This window comes from Tamandua tetradactyla, chromosome 1 (genome assembly GCF_023851605.1).
Source record: "Tamandua tetradactyla isolate mTamTet1 chromosome 1, mTamTet1.pri, whole genome shotgun sequence".
NCBI classification, from domain to species: Eukaryota; Metazoa; Chordata; class Mammalia; order Pilosa; family Myrmecophagidae; genus Tamandua; species Tamandua tetradactyla.
The window spans coordinates 229100389-229120774 of record NC_135327.1 but is presented as its reverse complement, the minus strand read 5'-3'; the positions used below and the strand labels follow the sequence as shown (position 1 = coordinate 229120774).

The 20386-nt window shown below is 38.0% G+C and overlaps 1 protein-coding gene across 1 annotated transcript in view; it reads left to right on the top strand.

The window, feature by feature from the left end:
• The window catches only part of MLLT10 (MLLT10 histone lysine methyltransferase DOT1L cofactor), a 250202-nt gene that overhangs the window by 41666 nt on the left and 188150 nt on the right, over positions 1 to 20386 (top strand).

Below are 20386 nucleotides of genomic sequence, written 5' to 3'. Positions count from 1 at the left end.
AGTTTGTTGCTTATACTGGAAATTTGGACAAGTAACCAGTTTTCTTTGTTAGATCTAAATCTATTTTTGCAGGTTCTTTTTTTTGTCTACGTGTATCTCTAGACAGCTATTTCCAATGAGTATAAATTTCAGTACCCTGAGAATCTTTGTTATTTGGATACAAAGAAATACTGACTCCTGTTTTAAATTTTTGGGTTTTTTGGCATTGGCAGACTCCGGGAATTGAGCCCCTGTCTCTGGCATGGCAGGTGAGAACTCTGCCACTTGAGCCACCATTGCCCACCCCTTGTTTCTAAATTTTGATATGCTTTTCTGAGGACCTTGTGCATTTCTTATTTTCATCTCCACTTTAACATCCCTTCCTCAGAGAAATCCATATTTTTCTACAATGCAGTGCTGTTCTTAAATATGTAGAGGTGGAGTTATTAAACTGTGGCATGCCATCAATATTAAGAAATTCTGAGGAAACTCAAAAAAGTAGAAGTAAAACTATTATTAGCATCCTCTTCCATTTTAGGCAGCCAGTTATAAAGTATTCTTGGCACAGAATAGAGTAATGGTATGTGTACATAAATAAATAAAATGTCTCCCTACATATTTTTATATACATATACACACACACAGAGGCAGATATGTGACATGTATATTATAAGGAATTTTGTTCATAATTTTTTTGGGTTCCTGGGCTGGGAATTGAACCCTGGTCTCCTGCATGGCAGGCAAGAATTCTACTACCCATGCACTAATATATATATATATATTTAATTGAATATTTAGGCAGATTCTTTGGAGACACATTGTCCACCCCCCCCCCCCAAAGAAAGCAAAAAAAATAAAAAAGAGGCCTTCCTTCTCCTGTTTCCCATGTACCCACTTTGTCAACAGCCTTCCTGCCACCAGGGTAATTGTTGTGACTTGTTTCTTATGTATTTATCTAGGTTTCTCTTGCACACACAAGCAAATATAAGTAGACCAATGTACATTTTTCTCATTCCATATTTAAACAAATGGGTGGTTACTGTACATCTTCTTTGGGTATCTTAATTATTTTCACTGACTTGCTTGTCTTTGCATGATCAGTAGAGAGCTATTCTTTTTAATCGTGAAATATTTAGTCACCTGTTGATAAACCTCAGTGTTGCTTCTAATCCTTTGCTTTTATGATGACTGCATCAGTGAACAACCTTGTATAACCTTGGACATTTGTCTATATGCAGGTGAATCTGTAGGATTATTAATTTCCAGAAGTAGGAATTATTGGGTGAATGGGATTTTGGAACTGTAATTTTGATAGATATTCCAAAATTATTCTCCCTAGTGGTTGTGCTAATTTATGTTGCCTACAGCGTTGAATGAGAAAGCTATTTCTCTGTCATCTTGGTAGTCTGCTAGGTAAAAACTGGCATTTCAGAGTAGTTATTTTGCATTTCTCTTATGAGTGGATCGAGCATACTTTCATATTTTAAGTGCTATTTATGTTTTCTGTGAACTATCTCTTCGTAAGTTTTTCTTACTCTTGGCCTTTTTCTTTTTGATTTACTGAAGCTTTCATAGGATCCCCTGACATATTAGGCTTTTATGGTATTTTGAACTATCATAATTAAAAAGGCCTTGCCTGCTCAACAGTTAAAGCAATTTTCTCATGTTTCCTCTAGTGTTTACTTTAAAAGTGTTTTAGGTTCAATGGTAGAATGCTCGCCATCCATGTGGGAGATCCAGTGCTTCTTGGATCAGGCACTGTGCTGCACCACCTCACCACCACCACCACCAAAAAAAGATTAAAAAAGTGTTTTAACAAAACTTAGTGTATACATTGTTTAGGAAAAGGGAGAAGCAAAAGATAGAGAATCAAACTGGGAAAGTGAAATTGATTTAGAATCAGGCTGTAAGATTTAAGGGGTAGGAGATGATAACGGACAAATTTTCTCTCTCTTCCAATTTCTTTCCTATCTCCATCCTTCTCCTTCCTTCCTTCCCCCTTCCTCCTTCTCGACTTTGTTTCCTTTCCTCTCTCTTACCCTCCCATATGAATCTGATGATTTTTTTTTCCATTTCTACAAAGATATTTTTTGGCATTTTAATTGGGATTATGTTGAATCTGTATATGGCTTTGGGTAGAATTGACATCTTAACAATATTTAGAATTCTAATCCATGGGCACAGAATATCCTTCCATTTATTTAGGCCTCGTTTGATTTCGTTCAGCAATGTTTTCTATTTTTTTGTGTAAAAGTACTTTTCATCCTTTCTTAACTTTATTCCCTGGTGTTTGAGTCTTCTAGTTGCTGTTATAAATGGAATTTTTCCCTTGATTTCTTCTTCTGATTGTTCAATACTAGTGTATAGAAACACTACTAATTTTTGGGTATATATCTTCTGTGCTGTGACTTCGCTGAATTCTTTTATTAACTCTAGGTACATTGTTACAGATTTTTAAATATATAGGGTTATATCATCTATAGATAGGGAAAACTACTTCTTCCTTTCCAATTTGGATGCCTTTAATTTCTTTTTCTTGCCTAATTGCTCTGGCTAGAATGTCAAGTACACTATTGAGTAACAGTAGTTACAAGGGCACATGCTTCATTCTTTTAAAAAAATTTTTTTTAAGATGCCAAAAAACACCAAACAAACGCAAACATTCTTAACTTTTGATCATTCCATTTTACATATATAATCAGTAATTCACAATATCATCACATAGTTGCATATTCATCATCATGATCATTTCTTGAAACATTTGCATCTATTCAGAAAAAGAAATGAAAAGAAAACAGAAAAAAATTCATACATGTCATACCCCTTACCCCTTTCATTGATCACTAGCATTTTAATCTAAATTTATTTTAACATTTGTTCCCTGTTATTCATCTTTATTCTATATGTTTTACTCGTCTGTTGATAAGGTAGATAAAAGGAGCATCAGACGCAAGGTTTTCACAATCACACTGTCACGTTGTGAAAGCTTTACCATTATACAAGATTTTCAAGAAACATGGCTACTGGAACACAGCTCTGCATTTTCAGGCAGTTCCCTCCAGCCTCTCCAATAAATCTTGACTAACAAGGTAATATCTTTTTTTTTCTTAATTAAAAAAAAATTTTTTTTAATTACCAAAAAACACCTAACAAACACAGACATTCGTAATTTTTGATCGTTCTGTTTTGTATATATAATCAGTAATTCACAATTTCATCACATAGTTGCATATTCACCATCATCATCATTTCTTGGAACTTTTGCGTCTATTCAGAAAAAGAAATAAAAAGAAAACAGAAAAAAATACACATATACCATACCCCCACCCCTCCCCCTCACTGATCACCAGCATTTCACTCTAAATTTATCTTAACATTTGTTCCCCCAATTATTCATCTTTATTCCGTATGTTTTACTTGTCTGTTGATAAGGCAGATAAAAGGAGCATCAGGCACAAGGTTTTCACAATCACACAGTCAGTTGTGAAAGCTATATGATTATACAGTCGTTTTCAAGAAACATGGCTACTGGAACACAGCTCCACATTTTCAGGCAGTTCCCTCCAGCCTCTCTACTACATTTTGACTAACAAAGTGATATCTATTTAATGCATAAGAATAACCTCCAGGATAACCTCTTGATTGTGTTTGGAATCTCTCACCCATTGACACTTTAGTCTCATTTCACTCTACCCCATTTTTGTCAAGAAGGTTTTCTCAATCCCCTGATGCTGAGTCTCAGCTCATTCTAAGGGTTTTCTCAATCCCTTGATGCTGAGTCCCAGCTCATTCCAGGATTTCTGTCCCATTTTGCCAGGAAGGTCCACACCCCTGGGAGTCATGTCCCACGCAGACAAGGGGAGAATGGTGAGTTTTCTTGTTTGTTGGCTGGAGAGAGAGGCCACATCTGAGCAACAAAAGAGGCTCTCTTGGGGGTGACTCTTAGGCCTAATTTTAAGTAGGCTTGACTTATCCTTTGTGGGGTTAAGTTTCATATGAGCAAGCCCCAAGATTGGAGTTTCAGCCTATAGTTTTGGTTGTCCACAGTGCTTGTGAGAATATCAAGAATTCAACTTGGGGAAGTTGAATTTTCCCCCTTTCTCACCATTCCCAAAAGGGGACTTTGCAAATACTTTTTTATTCACTGTTCAAATCACTCTGGGATTTAATGGGGCATCACTCTGGACAAACCAACAAAATCTCATGTCCTATTCAAGGTTCCACGTGCTTATGGTGTTCAATTAAGCTGTCTACAGAGGTTATATTATATATAAAGTTTTCAGTTTTTCCCCATGGAGGATGATATCAGCTGTGGGTTTTTCATATATTCCCTTTATCATTTTGAGGATGTTCCCTTCTATTCCTGTCCTTTGAAGTGTTTTCAACAGGAAAGGATGTTGAATTTTGTCAAATGCCTTTTCTGCATCAATCGAGATGATCATGCGTTTTTTTGTTTTGATTTGTTGATATGGTGTATTACATTAATTGATTTTCTTATGCTGAACCATCCTTACATACCTGGGGTGAATCCTACTTGGTCATCATGTATGATTCTTTTTATGTGTTGCTGAATTTGATTTGCTAGAATTTTGTTGAAGATTTTTGCATCTGTGTTCATTAAAGAGATTGGTCTGTGGTTTTCTTGTTTTGTAATATCTTTGTCTGGCTTTGGTATGAGGGTGATGTTGGCTTTGTAGAATGAATTAGGTGGCTTTCCCTCCTCTTCAATTTTTTGGAAGAGTTTGAGCAGGATTGGAAGTAACTCTTTCTGGAATGTTTGGTAGAATTCACGTGTGAAGCCATCTGGTCCTGGACTTTTCTTTTGGGGGAGCTTCTTAATGACTGATTCAATTTCTTTACTTGTGATTGTTCTGTTGAGGTCATCTATTTCTTCTCGAGTCAAAGTTGGTTGTTCATGCCTTTGTAGGAAGTTGTCCATTTCATCTACATTGTTGTATCCATTAGCATAAAGTTGTTCATAGTATCCTCTCATTACTTCCTTTATTTGTGTGGGGTCAGTGGTTATGTCTCCTATTCCATTTTTTATCTTATTTATTTGCATCCTTTTTCTTCTTTTTTTTGTCTGTCTTGCTAAAGGTCCATCATTCGTACTGATTTTTCTCATAGAACCAGATTCTTGTTTTATTGATATTCTCAATTGTTTTCCTGTCTTCAATTTCATTTATTTCTTCTCTAATCTTCATTATTTCTCTCCTTTTGCTTGCTTTGGGGTTAGTTTGCTTTTCTTTCTCTAGTTCTTCCAAGTGGACTGGTAATTCCTAGATTTTTGTCCTTTTTTTCTTTTTTTGATATAGGCATTTAGCGCAATAAATTTCCCTCTTATCCCTGCATTTGCTGTATCCCATAAATTTTGCTGTATTGTGTCTTCATTTTCATTTGCCTTGGGATATGTACTGATTTCTCTTGTAATTTGCACCTTGACCCACTGTTTGTTTAAGGGTGTGTTCTTTAGCCTCCATGTTATTTGTGAGTTTTCTGGTGCTCTTCCTGTTATTAATTTGCCACTTCATTCCTTTATGATCTGTGAAGGTGTTTTGTATGATATCAGTCTTGTAAATGTTATTGAGACTTGCCTTGTGTCCCAGCATATGGTTTATCCTTAAGAATGATCCATCAGCACTTGAGAAAAAGGTATATCCTGCTGACGTCTTATAAATGTCTGTTAAGTCTATCTCTTTCATTGTATTATTCAAATTTTCTGTTTCTTTCTTGATCCTCTGTCTTGATGTTCTGTCCATCGATGAGAGTGGGGAATTGACATCTCCAGCTATTATGGTAGATGTGTTTATTTATCATTTAAGTGTTTCCTTCACGTATCTTGGAGCATTCTGGTTCAGTGCATAAATATTTATGATTGTTATGTCTTATTGCTGAGTTGTTCCTTTTATTAATACATAGTGTCCTTCTTTGTTTCCTTTAACTGTTTTACGTTTGAAGTCTAATTTGTTGGATCTTTGCATAGCTACTCCTGCTCTTTTCTGATTTTTATTTGCATGAAATTTCTTCCCCAACCTTTCAGTTTCAACCTATGTTTATCCTTGGGTCTAAGATCTATTTTCTGTAGATAACATATAGATGGGTCCTGTTTTGTAATCCATTCTGCCAGTCTGTGTCTTTTGATTGGGGAGTTTAACCCATTAACATTTAGTGTTACTACTGTACGAGTAGTACTTTCTTCTGTCATTTTGCCTTTTGTATTTTACATGCCATATCTGATTTTCCTTCTTTTTACCATTACTGATAGTCTTCATTTCTCCACTCTTCTCCACACCTCTCTCTCCTGTCTTTCCGTTTCTGTCTGTGGTGCCTCCTTTAGTATTTGTTGCAAAGCTGGTATCCTGGTCACAAATTCTCCCAGTGATTTTTTTTGCCTGAAAATGTTTTAATTTCTTGCTCATTTTTGAAAGACAATTTTGCTGGATATAGAATTCTTGGTTGGCAGTTTTTCTCTTTTAGTAATTTTAATGTATCATCCCACTGTCTTCTCGCATCTATGGTTTCTGCCAAGAAATCTATGTGTAGTCTTATTGGGCTTCTGTTTTATGTAATTAATTGCTTTTCTTTTGCTGCTTTCAAGATTCTCTCTTTTTCTTTGACATTTGACAGTCTGATTAGTGTCATGGAGTATGTCAATTTGGATCAGTTTTGTTTGGGGTACTCTGCACTTCTTCGATCTGTAATTTTAAGTCTAACATAAGCGTTGGGAAATTTTCAGTGATCATTTCCTCCATTAGTTTTTCTCCTCCTTTTCCCTTCTCTTCTCCTTTTGGGACACCCACAGTGTGTATATTAATGCGCTTCATATTGTCATTCAATTCCCGGAGTCCCTGCTCATATTTTTTCTTTTTTTTCCGGATAGTTTATGTTTCTTGTCAGATTTCAGATGTTCCATCCTCCAGTTCACTAAGCCTATCTTCTGCCTCTCGAAATCTAGCATTATAGGTTTCCATTGGTTTTTTCATCTAGTCTAGTGTGCCTTTCATTCCCATGAGTTCTGTGATTTGTTTTTTCAGAGTTTCTATTTCTTTTTTTTTTGTTCATTCCTTGCCTTCTTTATATTCTCCCTCAGTTCATTGTTTGGTTTTTGTTGAGGTTTTCCATGTGTGTTCAGACATTCTGGATTAATAGTTTCAACTCCCGCATCTTATTTGAATTATTGGTTTGTTCCTTTGAGAGGGCCATTTATTCAATTTTTCTAGTGTGAGTCATTATTTTTTGCTGGTGTCTAGGCATTTAATCTCCTGAATTAGTTTATTCTGAAGATTGTTTTCACTTTTTTTACGTAGGATTTTCTTGTTGGATGACTTTGTTGTCTGTTTTTCTTTGACATTCAGTTCAGCTTATTCTGGACCTCTAGCTTAGGTTTTATTTAACAGATCAGAATTTTCCAGTTCTTGTTTCCTGTTTCTTGCCCTGCCTTTATGGTACTATTTTTTTTTTTTTTTTAACACCCATAGGAGGGACTCCTTAGGTATTATAGATCCCAGTCAGTTTTCCCTGAAGGTGAGAACCAGCTGATTGAAAGGCTTTCCTTTGAAGCCTCTGGCGTCTCCATGTTTCCTATCCTGCCCACTATATGGCGCTTGTCTGCCTGCAGGTCCCACCAAACATAAGGTGATGTGGTGCCTTAAACTTCAGCTGACTCTCCCTGCTGGGGACATTTTGGAGACAGAGGAGAGGTTGTAGGCTGGTATTAGTTGCTTGATTTTTCTAAATCCTGGGGTCTGAAGTCCTTGAGGGAGGGATTCCACCTGGGCCGGGCCCCACCCTTCTCCTGGGGAAGGCACAGGCTCCAGAGTAACACTTTGAATTAAGATTTCAAAGAAACTTCATGTGAGTTCCGGAGAAGATGGCGGCTTAGTAAGACGCGCGGGTCTTAGCTCCTCCTCCAGAAAAGCAACTAAAGAAACAGAAACAATACGAAACAGCTCCCGGAGCCACGACAGAGACCAAAAAGACAGCGTACCCCATTCTGGAACGGCTGAACGGGCAGGGAGAATCCGCTGCGGTGAGATATCCAAGGGGCGCGCGTTTTCCTGGCCGGGGCGGCTGGCGACTGGGGTCCCCTCCACGCACGTGGCTCCCCGGTCTGAGTGGGAACGTTGGATAGTGGGGCCCTCCCGCCACGCTTGGCGTCTCGGGCCAGCTGGGCAATTTGGACCGGCAGTCCCCCAAGCCACGGCGGCCGGCGACCCACCCCCTCCACACGCGGTTTCCCGGGCTGACTGCAAGATTCGGACTGGCCAGTTAAAGGAGCCACAGCATCTTTTACTGGTGAGCCCCGCAGACAGACGAGCGCCACGAGTGCCACCTACTGGGCAGGAAAAGAAAAACAACCCAGAGATTTCACAGAAAAACCTTTCAACCAGCCGGGTCCCACACCCAGGGAAATCTGATCAAATGCCCAGACACCAGCAGAAAATAATGGATGACGCTCGGAAAATTAAAGATATGGCCCAGTCAAAGGAACAAACCAATAGTTCAAATGACATACAGGAGCTGAGACAACTAATGCTGAATATACGAACAGAAATGGAAAACTTCTTCAAAAACCAAATCAATAAATTGAGGGAGGACATGAAGAAGACATGGGCTGAACAAAAAGAAGAAATAGAAAATCTGAAAAGTCAAATCACAGAACTTATGGGAGTGAAGGACAAAGAAGAAAAAATGGAAAAAACAATGGATACCTACAATGGTAGATCTAAAGAGACAGAAGCTACAATTAGTGAACTGGAGGATGGAACATCTGACTTCCAAAAAGAAACAGAAACTATAGGGAAAAGAATGGAAAACCTTGAGCAGGGGATCAGGGAACTGAATGACAATATGAAGCGCACAAATATACGTGTTGTGGGTGTCCCAGAAGGAGAAGAGAAGGGAAAAGGAGGAGAAAAACTAATGGAAGAAATTATCACTGAAAATTTCCCAACTCTTATGAAAGACCTAAAATTACAGATCCAAGAAGTACAGCGCACCCAAAAGAGCATAGACCCAAATAGGCGTTCTCCAAGACACTTACTAGTTAGAATGTCAGAGGTCAAAGAGAAAGAGAGGATTTGAAAGCAGCAAGAGAAAAACAATCTGTCACATACAAGGGAAACCCAATAAGACTATGTGTAGATTTCTCAGCAGAAACCATGGAAGCTAGAAGACAGTGGGATGATATATTTAAATTACTAAAAGAGGAAAACTGCCAACCAAGACTTCTATATCCAGCAAAATTGTCCTTCAAAAATGAAGGAGAAATTAAAACATTTATAGACAAAAAGTCACTGAGAGAATTTGTGACCAAGAGACCAGCTCTGCAAGAAATACTAAAGGGAGCACTAGAGTCAGATACGAAAAGACAGAAGAGAGAGGTATGGAGTAAAGTGTAGAAAGAAGGAAAATCAGATATGATATATATAATACAAAAGCCAAAATGGTAGAGGAAAATATTATCCAAACAGTAATAACACTAAAAGTTAATGGACTGAATTTCCCAATCAAAAGACATAGAATGGCAGAATGGATTACGACCCAGCAATACCACTGCTAGGTATCTACTCAAAGGACTTAAGGGCAAAGACACAGATGGACATTTGCACACCAGTGTTTATAGCAGCATTATCTACAATTGCAAAGAGATGGAAACAGCCAAAATGTCCATCAACAGACGAGTGGCTAAACAAACTGTGGCGTATACCTACGATGGAATATTATGCAGCTTTAAGACAGACTAAACTTATGAAGCATGTAATAACATGGATGGACCTAGAGAACATTATGCTGAGTGAGTCTAGCCAAAAACTAAAGGACAAATACTGTATGGTCCCACTGATGTGAACCGACATTCGAGAATCAGCTTGGAATATATCATTGGTAACAGAGACCAGCAGGAGTTAGAAACAGGGTAAGATAATGGGTAATTGGAGCTGAAGGGATACAGACTGTGCAACAGGACTAGATACAAAAACTCAAAAATGGACAGCACAATAATACCTAAGTGTAATGTAACTATGTTGGAACACTGAATGAAGCTGCACCTGAAATATGGTTTTTTGTTTGTTTGTTTGTTTGTTTGTATCTTCTGTTTTTGTTTTTTCTTTTTCCTTTTTATATATATATGTATTTTATTAGTATTATTATTTTAATTCTCTTCTCTATATTAACATTCTATATCTTTTTCTGCTGTTTTGCTAGTTCTTTTCCTAAATCGATGCAAATGTACTAAGAAATGATGATCGTACATCTATGTGATGATACTAAGAATTACTGAGTGCATGTGTAGAATGGAATGATTTCTAAATGTTGTGTTAATTTCTTTTCTTTTTTTGATTAATTAAAAAAAATTTTAAAAACTGGATAAAAAAATAAAAGCACATAGTAGATTCAGGAAAAAAAATAAATAAATAATAGAGGAAAAAATGTTAAAATAAATTCAGTTTGAAATACTGTGATCAATGAAAGGGAGGGATAAGGAATATGGTATGTAAAAATTTTTTTTCTTTTTATGTTTTTGTTTTATTTTTCTGTTGCCTTTTTATTTCTTTTTCTGAATTGATGCAAATGTTCTCAGAAATTATCATGATGATGAATATGCAACTATGTGATGATATTGTGAATTACTGATTATATATGTAGAATGGAATGAGCATATATTACGGATGTTTGTGTTTCTTTCTTGTAATTTCTTTTTAATTAATAAAAGATTATTAAAAACAAACAAACAAACAAACAAACAAACAAAAAAGAAACTTAATGTGCCTATTCCTGGGGCAGTGGAGCCTGAGAAGCCTTGCAGCTGTGTCCAAAGAGCAGTCATGCAGTAGAAACACAAGAACCAAAACTAAAGTGAAAAATCCTTTTCAGAGCCGGAACCCCATTCTTGGGTTTGCCAATCAAGAGCTTAAATTGGTACATTGTTATATGTATCTCCATATCCTCTGTGCCCCCTCCTTTCCTTCAGGACCCAGACCTTTTCAAATCCAAAAAAAGCCTCTGTTTTTTTTTTGAGTGTGTTTTCCTTTTTCTATCAACCCTGACCCCTCTGTGCCTGGGCAAAAACCAGCGACCTCCGCTTTTCCTCAGTGTTCAGCTGAGCTCGGGGCCTATTTTTAGTGGTCAGAATTTGTTAATTAATTCCACAATTGGAGTTTGGTTGTGCTTAGCCCCTGTGTGGTTAAGTCCCTTTCCTTTCCCCTCTGTGAAGCACCCTGAGGGGGAGTGGTGCCAGCTGCTGCTGCTTGGGGAACTCACGGTTCTGAGTGGGCTCACAGCTGGTCTGTCTGGTCCAGACTGGTGTATGGTGTATGTCTGATCACTGACCTGGCCCCAGCAGTTGTTCCATAACTGTTTCTGGCTATTTATTAGCTGCTCTGGAGAACAAATTAAATCCCACACTTTGCTAAGCCACCATATTTGCCAAGACCATCCCATTTTAACCGCTTCAAAGTAAGTTTCTTGTTTTTAATAAAATCTTGTTTTTAAAAAATATTTTATTAAAAATCTTTACATAATACATTCACTCCATACATAGTATGCACTCCGTGGTTCACAATATTCATCACCATGATCATTTTTAGAACATTTGTATCACTCCAGAACAAGAAAAAAAGAAAAATCTCATACCCTTCTCATTGACCATCCATATTTCAGTTTACCCCAATTATTTTTATCCCTTATCCCCTCCTATCATTTATTTATTTATTTATTCCCCCCCTTTTTTAAAATTGAGAAATCTTCACACATATACATGCTGTACATGGTGTACAATCAATGGCTCACAGTATCACCACATACTTATGTATTCAACGCCAAGAATACATGGTTTTAGAACATTTGCATCAGTCCAGAAAAAGAAATAACAAGAATAAAAAAGAAAACTCATACATACTATACACCTTACCCTTCCCTCTCATTGACCTGTGGTATTTTCATCTGCCAATTTATATTACCGTTTGTCCCCTTACTATTTTTTTTTATTTCATCCATATTTTTTACTCATGTGTCCATACCTTGGATATAAGGAGCATGAGACACAAGGTTTTTAGAATCACACAGTCACATTATAAAAGCTATATAGTTATACATTCGTCTTCAAGATTCAAGGCTACTGGAGTGGTGTTTGACAGTTTCATGTACTTGCCTCCAGATACTCCAGTATACCACCACCTAAAAAGTGATATATATATATATATAATGCATAACAGTAACTTCCAGGATAACCTCTCAACTGCTTGAAATCTCTCAGCCCGTGAAATGTTATTTTTCCTCATTTCTGTCTTCTCCCTTTTGATGAAGAAGACTCTCTATCTCATGATGGTGAGCCCTAACTCATCCTGGGAGTTCTGTCATACTTTGCCAAGGAAATTTACAGAATTACGTCTCTGAGAGTTATGTCCCATTTAGGCGGTATGGTCCAGTGAGTTCACCTGCTGAGTTGGTCAAGCCCTTTTAACTGAGGTGTATAAATCCAGTTAAAGTTTAATATAATTAAAGGCATGGTAGGATTGAGGTATGTTATTTTAGAATGTGTTCTCTTATAAATTAAAGCAGCTTTGTTGAGGTCTATAATGATCGATATACAATGAACAGCACATATTTTAAGTTTACAATTTGATAACTTTTAACAAGTGGATATAGCCAGGAAATCATATCCACAATCAAGATAGTGAACATATCCCCCAGTCTTGGGGTTTGTTCATATGAAACTTAACCCCGCAAAGGATAGGTCAAGTCTACTTAAAATTTAGGCCTAAGAGTCACCCCTAAGAGAGCCTCTTTTGTTGCTCAGATGTGGCCCCTCTCTCCAGCCTACTCGACAAGCAGTCTCACCACCCTACCCCTCTCTATGTGGGACATGACTCCCAGGGGTGTAAACCTTCCTGGCAATGTGAGACAGAAATCCTATAATGAGCTGGGACTCAGCATCAAGGCATTGAGAAAACGTTCTTGACTTAAAGGGGGAAGAGAGAAATGAGACAAAATAAAGTGTCAGTGTCTGAGAAATTTCATACAGAGTCGAGAGGTTATCCTGGAGGTTATTCTTTTATTTATTTATTTATTTTTATTAATTAACGGAAAAAAAGAAATTAACCCAACATTTAGAAATCATACCATTCTACATATGCAATCAGTAATTCTTAACATCATCACATAGATGCATGAGCATCGTTTCTTAGTACATTTTCATCTGTTTAGAAGAACTAGCAACACAACAGAAAAAGATATAGAATGTTAATATAGAGAAAAGAAATAAAAGTAATAGTAAAAAACAAACAAACAGAAAAAACCTATAGCTCAGATGCAGGTTCATTCAGTGTTTTAACATGATTACTTTCCAATTAGGTATTATTGTGCTGTCCATTTTTGAGTTTTTGTATCTAGTCCTGTTGCACAGTCTGTATCCCTTCACCTCCAATTTTGCATTATCTTACCCTGTTTCTAACTCCTGCTGGACTCTGTTACCAATGACATATTCCAAGTTTATTCTCGAATGTCCGTTCACATCAGTGGGACCATACAGTATTTGTCCTTTAGTTTTTGGCTGGACTCACTCAGCATAATGTTCTCTAGGTCCATCCATGTTATTACATGCTTCATAAGTTTATCCTGTCTTAAAGCTGCATAATATTCCATCATATGTATATACCACAGTTTGTTTAGCCATTCCTCTGTTGATGGACATTTTGGCTGTCTCCATCTCTTTGCAATTGTAAACAACGCTGCTATAAACATTGGTGTGCAAATGTCCGTTTGTGTCTTTGCCCTTAAGTCCTTTGAGTAGATTCCCAGCAATGGTATTGCTGGGTCGTATGGCAATTCTATATTCAGCTTTTTGAGAAACCGCCAAACTGCCTTCCACAGTGGTTGCACCATTTGACATTCCCACCAACAGTAGATAAGTGTGCCTCTTTCTCCGCATCCTCTCCAGCACTTGTCATTTTCTGTATTGTTGATAATGGCCATTCTGGTGGGTGTGAGATGATATCTCATTGTGGTTTTGATTTGCATTTTTCTAATGGCCAGGGACATTGAGGATCTCTTCATGTGCCTTTTGGGTATTTGCATTTCCTCTTCTGAGAGGTGTCTGTTCAAGTCTTTTTCCCATTTTGTAATTGGGTTGGCTGTCTTTTTGTTGTTGAGTTGAACAATCTCTTTATAAATTCTGGATACTAGACCTTTATCTGATATGTCATTTCCAACTATTATCTCCCATTGTGTAGGCTGTCTTTTTACTTTCTTGATGAAGTTCTTTGATGCACAAAAGTGTTTAATTTTGAGGAGCTCCCATTTATTTATTTCCTTCTTCAGTGTTCTTGCTTTAGGTTTAAGATCCATAAAACCGCCTCCAATTGTAAGTTTCATAAGATATCTCCCTACATTTTCCTCTAACTGTTTTATGGTCTTAGACCTAATGTTTAGATCTTTGATCCATTTTGAGTTAACTTTTGTATAAGGTGTGAGATATGGGTCTTCTTTCATACTTTTGCGTGTGGATATCCAGTTCTCTAGGCTCCATTAATTAAGAGACAGTTCTGTCCCAGGTGAGTTGGCTTGACTGCTTTATCAAAGATCAAATGTCCATAGATGAGAGGGTCTATATCTGAGCACTCTATTCTATTCCAGTGGTCGATATATCTATCTTTATGCCAATACCATGCTGTTTTGACGACTGTGGCTTCATAGTATGCCTTAATGTCCGGCAGCGCGAGACCTCCAGCTTCGTTTTTTTTCCTCAAGATGTTTTTAGCATTCGGGGCACCCTGCCCTTCGTGATAAATTTGTTTATTGGTTTTTCTATTTCTGAAAAATAAGTTGTTGGGATTTTGATTGGTATTGCATTGAATCTGTAGATCAATTTAGGTAGGATTGACATCTTAACTATATTTAGTCTTCCAATCCATGAACACGGTATGCCCTTCCATCTATTTAGGTCTTCTGTGATTTCTTTTAGCAGTTTTTTGTAGTTTTCTTTATATAGGTTTTTTGTCTCTTTAGTTAAATTTATTCCTAGGTATTTTATTCTTTTAGATGCAATTGTAAATGGGACTCGTTTCTTGATTTCCCCCTCAGCTTGTTCATTACTAGTGTATAGAAATGCTACAGATTTTTGAATGTTGATCTTGTAACCTGCTACTTTGCTGTACTCATTTATTAGCTCTAGTAGTTTTCTTGTGGATATTTCCGGGTTTTCGACGTATAGTATCATATCGTCTGCAAACAGTGATAGTTTTACTTCTTCCTTTCCAAATTTGATGCCTTGTATTTCTTTTTCTTGTTTAATTACTCTGGCTAGAACCTCCAACACAATGTTGAATAATAGTGGTAATAGTGGACATCCTTGTCTTGTTCCTGATCTTAGGGGGAAAGTTTTCAATTTTTCCCCATTGAGGATGATATTAGCTCTGGGTTTTTCATATATTCCCTCTATCATTTTAAGGAAGTTCCCTTGTATTCCTATCTTTTGAAGTGTTTTCAACAGGTAAGGATGTTGAATCTTGTCAAATGCCTTCTCTGCATCAATTGAGATGATCATGTGATTTTTCTCCTTTGAATTGTTGATGTGGTGTATTACATTAATTGATTTTCTTATGTTGAACCATCCTTGCATACCTGGGATGAATCCTACTTGGTCATGATGTATAATTCTTTTAATGTGTTGTTGAATATGATTTCCTAGAATTTTATTGAGGATTTTTGCATCTATATTCATTAGAGAGATTGGTCTGTAGTTTTCTTTTTTTGTAATATCTTTGCCTGGTTTTGGTATGATGGTGATGTTGGCTTAGTAGAATCAATTAGGTAGTTTTACCTCCGCTTCTATTTTTTTGAAAAGTTTGAGGAGAGGTGGTACTAATTCTTTCTGGAAGGTTTGATAGAATTCACATGTGAAGCCATCTGGTACTGGACTTTTCTTTTTAGGAAGCTTTTGAATGAGTAATTCAATTTCTTTACTTGTGATTGGTTTGTTGAGGTCATCTATTTCTTCTTGAGTCAAAGTTGGTTGTTCATGTCTTTCCAGGAACCCGTCCATTTCATCTAAATTGTTGTATTTATTAGCGTAAAGTTGTTCATAGTATCCTGTTATTACCTCCTTTATTTCTGTGAGGTCAGTAGTTATGTCTCCTCTTCCATTTCTGATCTTATTTATTTGCATCCTCTCTCTTCTTCTTTTTGTCAATCTTGCTTAGGGCCCATCAATCTTATTGATTTTCGCATAGAACCAACTTCTGGTCTTATTGGTTTTCTCTATTGTTTTCATGTTTTCAATTTCATTTATTTCTGCTCTAATCTTTGTTATTTCTTTCCTTTTGCTTGCTTTGGGATTAGTTTGCTGTTCTTTCTCCAGTTCTTCCAGGTGGACAGTTAATTCCTGCATTTTTGCCTTTTCTTCTTTTCTGATATAGGCATTTAGGGCAATAAATTTCCCTCTTAGCACTGCCTTTGCTGCGTCCCATAAGTTTTGATATGTTGTGTTTTCATTTTCATTTGCCTCGAGGTTTTTACTAATTTCTCTTGCAATTTCTGCTTTGACCCACTTGTTGTTTAAGAGTGTGTTGTTGAGCCTCCACGTATTTGTGAATTTTCTGGCATTCTGCCTATTATTGATTTCCAACTTCATTCCTTTGTGATCCGAGAAAGTGTTGTGTATGATTTCAATCTTTTTAAATTTGTTAAGACTTGCTTTGTGACCCAGCATATGGTCTATCTTTGAGAATGATCCATGAGCACTTGAGAAAAAGGTGTATCCTCTGTTGTGGGATGTAATGTCCTATAAATGTCTGTTAAGTCTAGCTCATTTATAGTAATATTCAGATTCTCTATTTCTTTATTGATCCTCTGTCTAGATGTTCTGTCTATTGATGAGAGTGGTGAATTGAAGTCTCCAACTATTATGGTAGATGTGTTTATTTCCATTTTCAGTGTTTGCAGTGTATTCCTCACGTATTTTGGGGCATTCTGGTTCGGTGCGTAAATATTTAGGATTGTTATGTCTTCTTGTTTAATTATTCCTTTTATTAGTAGATAGTGTCCTTCTTTGTCTCTTTTAACTGTTTTACATTTGAAGTCTAATTTGTTGGATATTAGTATAGCCACTCCTGTTCTTTTCTGGTTGTTATTTGCATGAAATATCTTTTCCCAACCTTTCACTTTCAGCCTATGTTTAGCTTTGGGTCTAAGATGTGTTTCCTGTAGATAGCATATAGAAGGATTCTGTTTTTTAATCCATTCTGCCAGTCTATGTCTTTTGATTTGGGTATTCAGTCCATTAACATTTAGTGTTATTACTTTTTGGATAATATTTTCCTCTAACATTTTGCCTTTTGTATTATATATATCATATCTGACTTTCCTCCTTTCTGCACTCTTCTCCATACCTCTCTCTTCTGTCTTTTTGTATCTGACTCTAGTGCTCCCTTTAGTATTTCTTGCAGAGCTGGTCTCTTGGTCACAAATTCTCTCAGTGACTTTTTGTCTGAGAATGTTTTAATTTTCCCTCATTTTTGAAGGACAATTTTGCTGGATATAGCAGTGTTGGTGGGCAGTTTTTCTCTTTTAGTAATTTAAATATATCATCCCACTGTCTTCTAGCTTCCATGGTTTCTGCTGAGAAATCTACACATAGTCTTATTGGGTTTCCCTTGTATTTGATGGATTGTTTTTCTCTTGCTGCTTTCAAGATCCTCTCTTTCTCTTTGACCTCTGACATTCTAACTTGTAAGTGTGTTGGGGAACACCTATTTGGGTCTAATCTCTGTGGGGTGCGCTCCACTTCTTGGGTCTGTAATTTTAGGTCTTTCACAAGAGTTGGAAAATTTTCAGTGATAATTTCTTCTATTAGGTTTTCTCCCCCTTTTCCCTTCTCTTCTCCTTCTGGGACACCCACAACACGTATATTTGTGCGCTTCATATTGTCCTTGAGTTCCCTGATACCCTGTTCAAATTTTTCCATTCTTTTCCCGATAGTTTCTGTTTCTTTTTGGAATTCAGATGTTCCATCCTCCAAATCACTAATTCTATCTTCTGTCTCTTTAAATCTATCATTGTAGGTATCCATTGTTTTTTACATCTTTTCTACTTTATCCTTCACTTCCATAAGCTGTGTGATTTGTTTTTTCAGTTTTTCTATTTCTTCTTTTTGTTCAGCCCATGTCTTCTTCATGTACTCCCTCAATTTATCGATTTAGTTTTTGAAGAGGTTTTCCATTTCTGTTCGTATATTCAGCATTAGTTGTTTCAGCTCCTGTATCTCATTTGAACTATTGGTTTGTTCCTTTGACTGGGCCATATTTTCAATTTTCTGAGCGTGATCCGTTATCTTCTGCTGGCGTCTGGGCATTTAGTCAGATTTCCCTGGGTGTTGGACCCTACAGGTTGAAAGATTTTTCTGTGAAATCTCTGGGTTCTGTTTTTCTTATTCTGCCCAGTAGGTGGCGCCCGTGGCACACTTCTGTCTGCGGGTTCCACCAGTAAAAGGTGCTGGTGGTCCTTTAACTCTGGAAAACTCTCGCCGTGGGGGAGGTTCGCTAGCCGAAGCGACTTGGAAGATTGTCAGCCGGCCCGTGGATCCGAACGCGGGGAGGGTCGTCGGCCGCCGCAGCCCGGTAGAACGTCCGACCGACTTTCCTAGTCGGCCCGGGGCGCCGAGTGTGGCGGGAGGGCGCCAGCCACCGCAGCCCGGGAGAGTTCACCGTTCCCAGCCGGACCGGGGAGTCATGTGTTTGGAAGGGACAGCCCCGGTCACCGTTCTCCACGGTCTGGGGATTTCCGACCCAACTCTCTTCGTTGGTCCGGGGGGCCTCGCATGGTTGTGGCACCGACCGCCGCGGCCCGAATGAACCACCTTTCCAATTCTGCCAGCTGGCCTGGGAAAGAGGAGGGGAGGGACTCCGGCCGCTTACGTCCCGCCTGGGAAAGCCCGCGCCCCTCAGTGATCTCACCGTAGCTGGTTCTCCCGGACAGTCTACCCTTCCAGGATGGTGTACGCCGTCCCTTTGATCTCCGTCGTGGCTCTGGGAACTGCTCTGTATCGTCTCCACTCCCCCCGTATCTGTTCTGGAGGAGGAAAGGTGAGAGTTGTAAGGCTGTCGAGACCAGTGGCGGAGGAGCCGGTGAAGGCGGAAGAGGGCACTGTGGTTGTTGGAGAGCCGCCGGAGCAGGAGGAGAAAGGGGAGGATAAGATGGCCGATGGAGCACCACCTGAGCAGAAGGGGAAAGAGGAGGGCAGGATGGCGGCGGAAGCGCCACCGGCGGAGATGGGGGAAGAGGAGGGCTGGATGGCGGTGGGAGCGCCGCCGGTGGAGAAAGAGGGAGAGGAGGGCTGGATGACGGTGGGAGTGCCGCCGGCGGAGGAAGAGGGAGAGGAGGGCTGCCTGGCGGCGGGAGCGCCGCCGGCGGAGAAAGAGGGAGAGGAGGGCTCTGGAGGTTATTCTTATGCGTTACATACTGTATTACCTTTTTAGTTAAGGTATATTGGAGAGGCTGCAGGGAAGTGCCTGAAAATGTAGAGCTTTGTTCCAGTAGCCGTGTTTCTTAAAGATGAGTGTATGATGTTATAGCTTACGCAGTGTGACTGGGTGATTGAGAAAACCTTATGTCTGGTGCTCCTTTTGTCTATGGTAACGACAGATGAGTAAAACTTATGAATTAAAAATAAATAATGGGGGAACAAATATTAAAATAAATTTAGTATATTGAAATGCTAGTGATCAATGAAAGGGAGTGGTAAGGGATATAGATTAAAAATAAGGGAAAGAAAGGCTAGAACATACTGGGTAACTGGAAATACTAGCAGTCAGTGAGAGGAAGGGGCTAGGGTATAGTATATATGAGTTTTTTCTTTTTATTTCTTTTTCTGAATTGATGCATATGTTCTAAGAAATGATCATGGTGATGAATGTACAATTATGTGATGATATTGTGAGCTATTGATTATGTAAAAAGTGGAATGATCATATGGGAAGAATGTTCAGGTTTGTATGTTATGTTTTAAAAAAATTAAAAAAAATAAAAAGGGGTTTAAAAGTAATAATAATGGTTAACATTTAAATTTTAGGTGAAAAATGAAAGTAGTAAAATAAAAACACTAATGATAATCAAAACACTAGTGATAAAATAGAAATCAAAATTTTTAATGACATTTGAAATATTAAAATAGTTATGTTAAGTATTAAGCTGTTTACTAATTGTATAGTGATTTTCAGAAGTACTGTTGGGCCACATTGTTTAGTCTACTGCTGCACATGTTGTGAGTCCCAGCATTCAGACTTAAAAATGTTTCCCTTTATTTATGCTACTGTACACAAAAATGGAGAAGTGACTGGAGAGTGCTTTCTCAGTATTGCTTTGACTCTTCTGAAGCAGTAGACGTCAACCAGAGATGAGCATTTGTTGATTT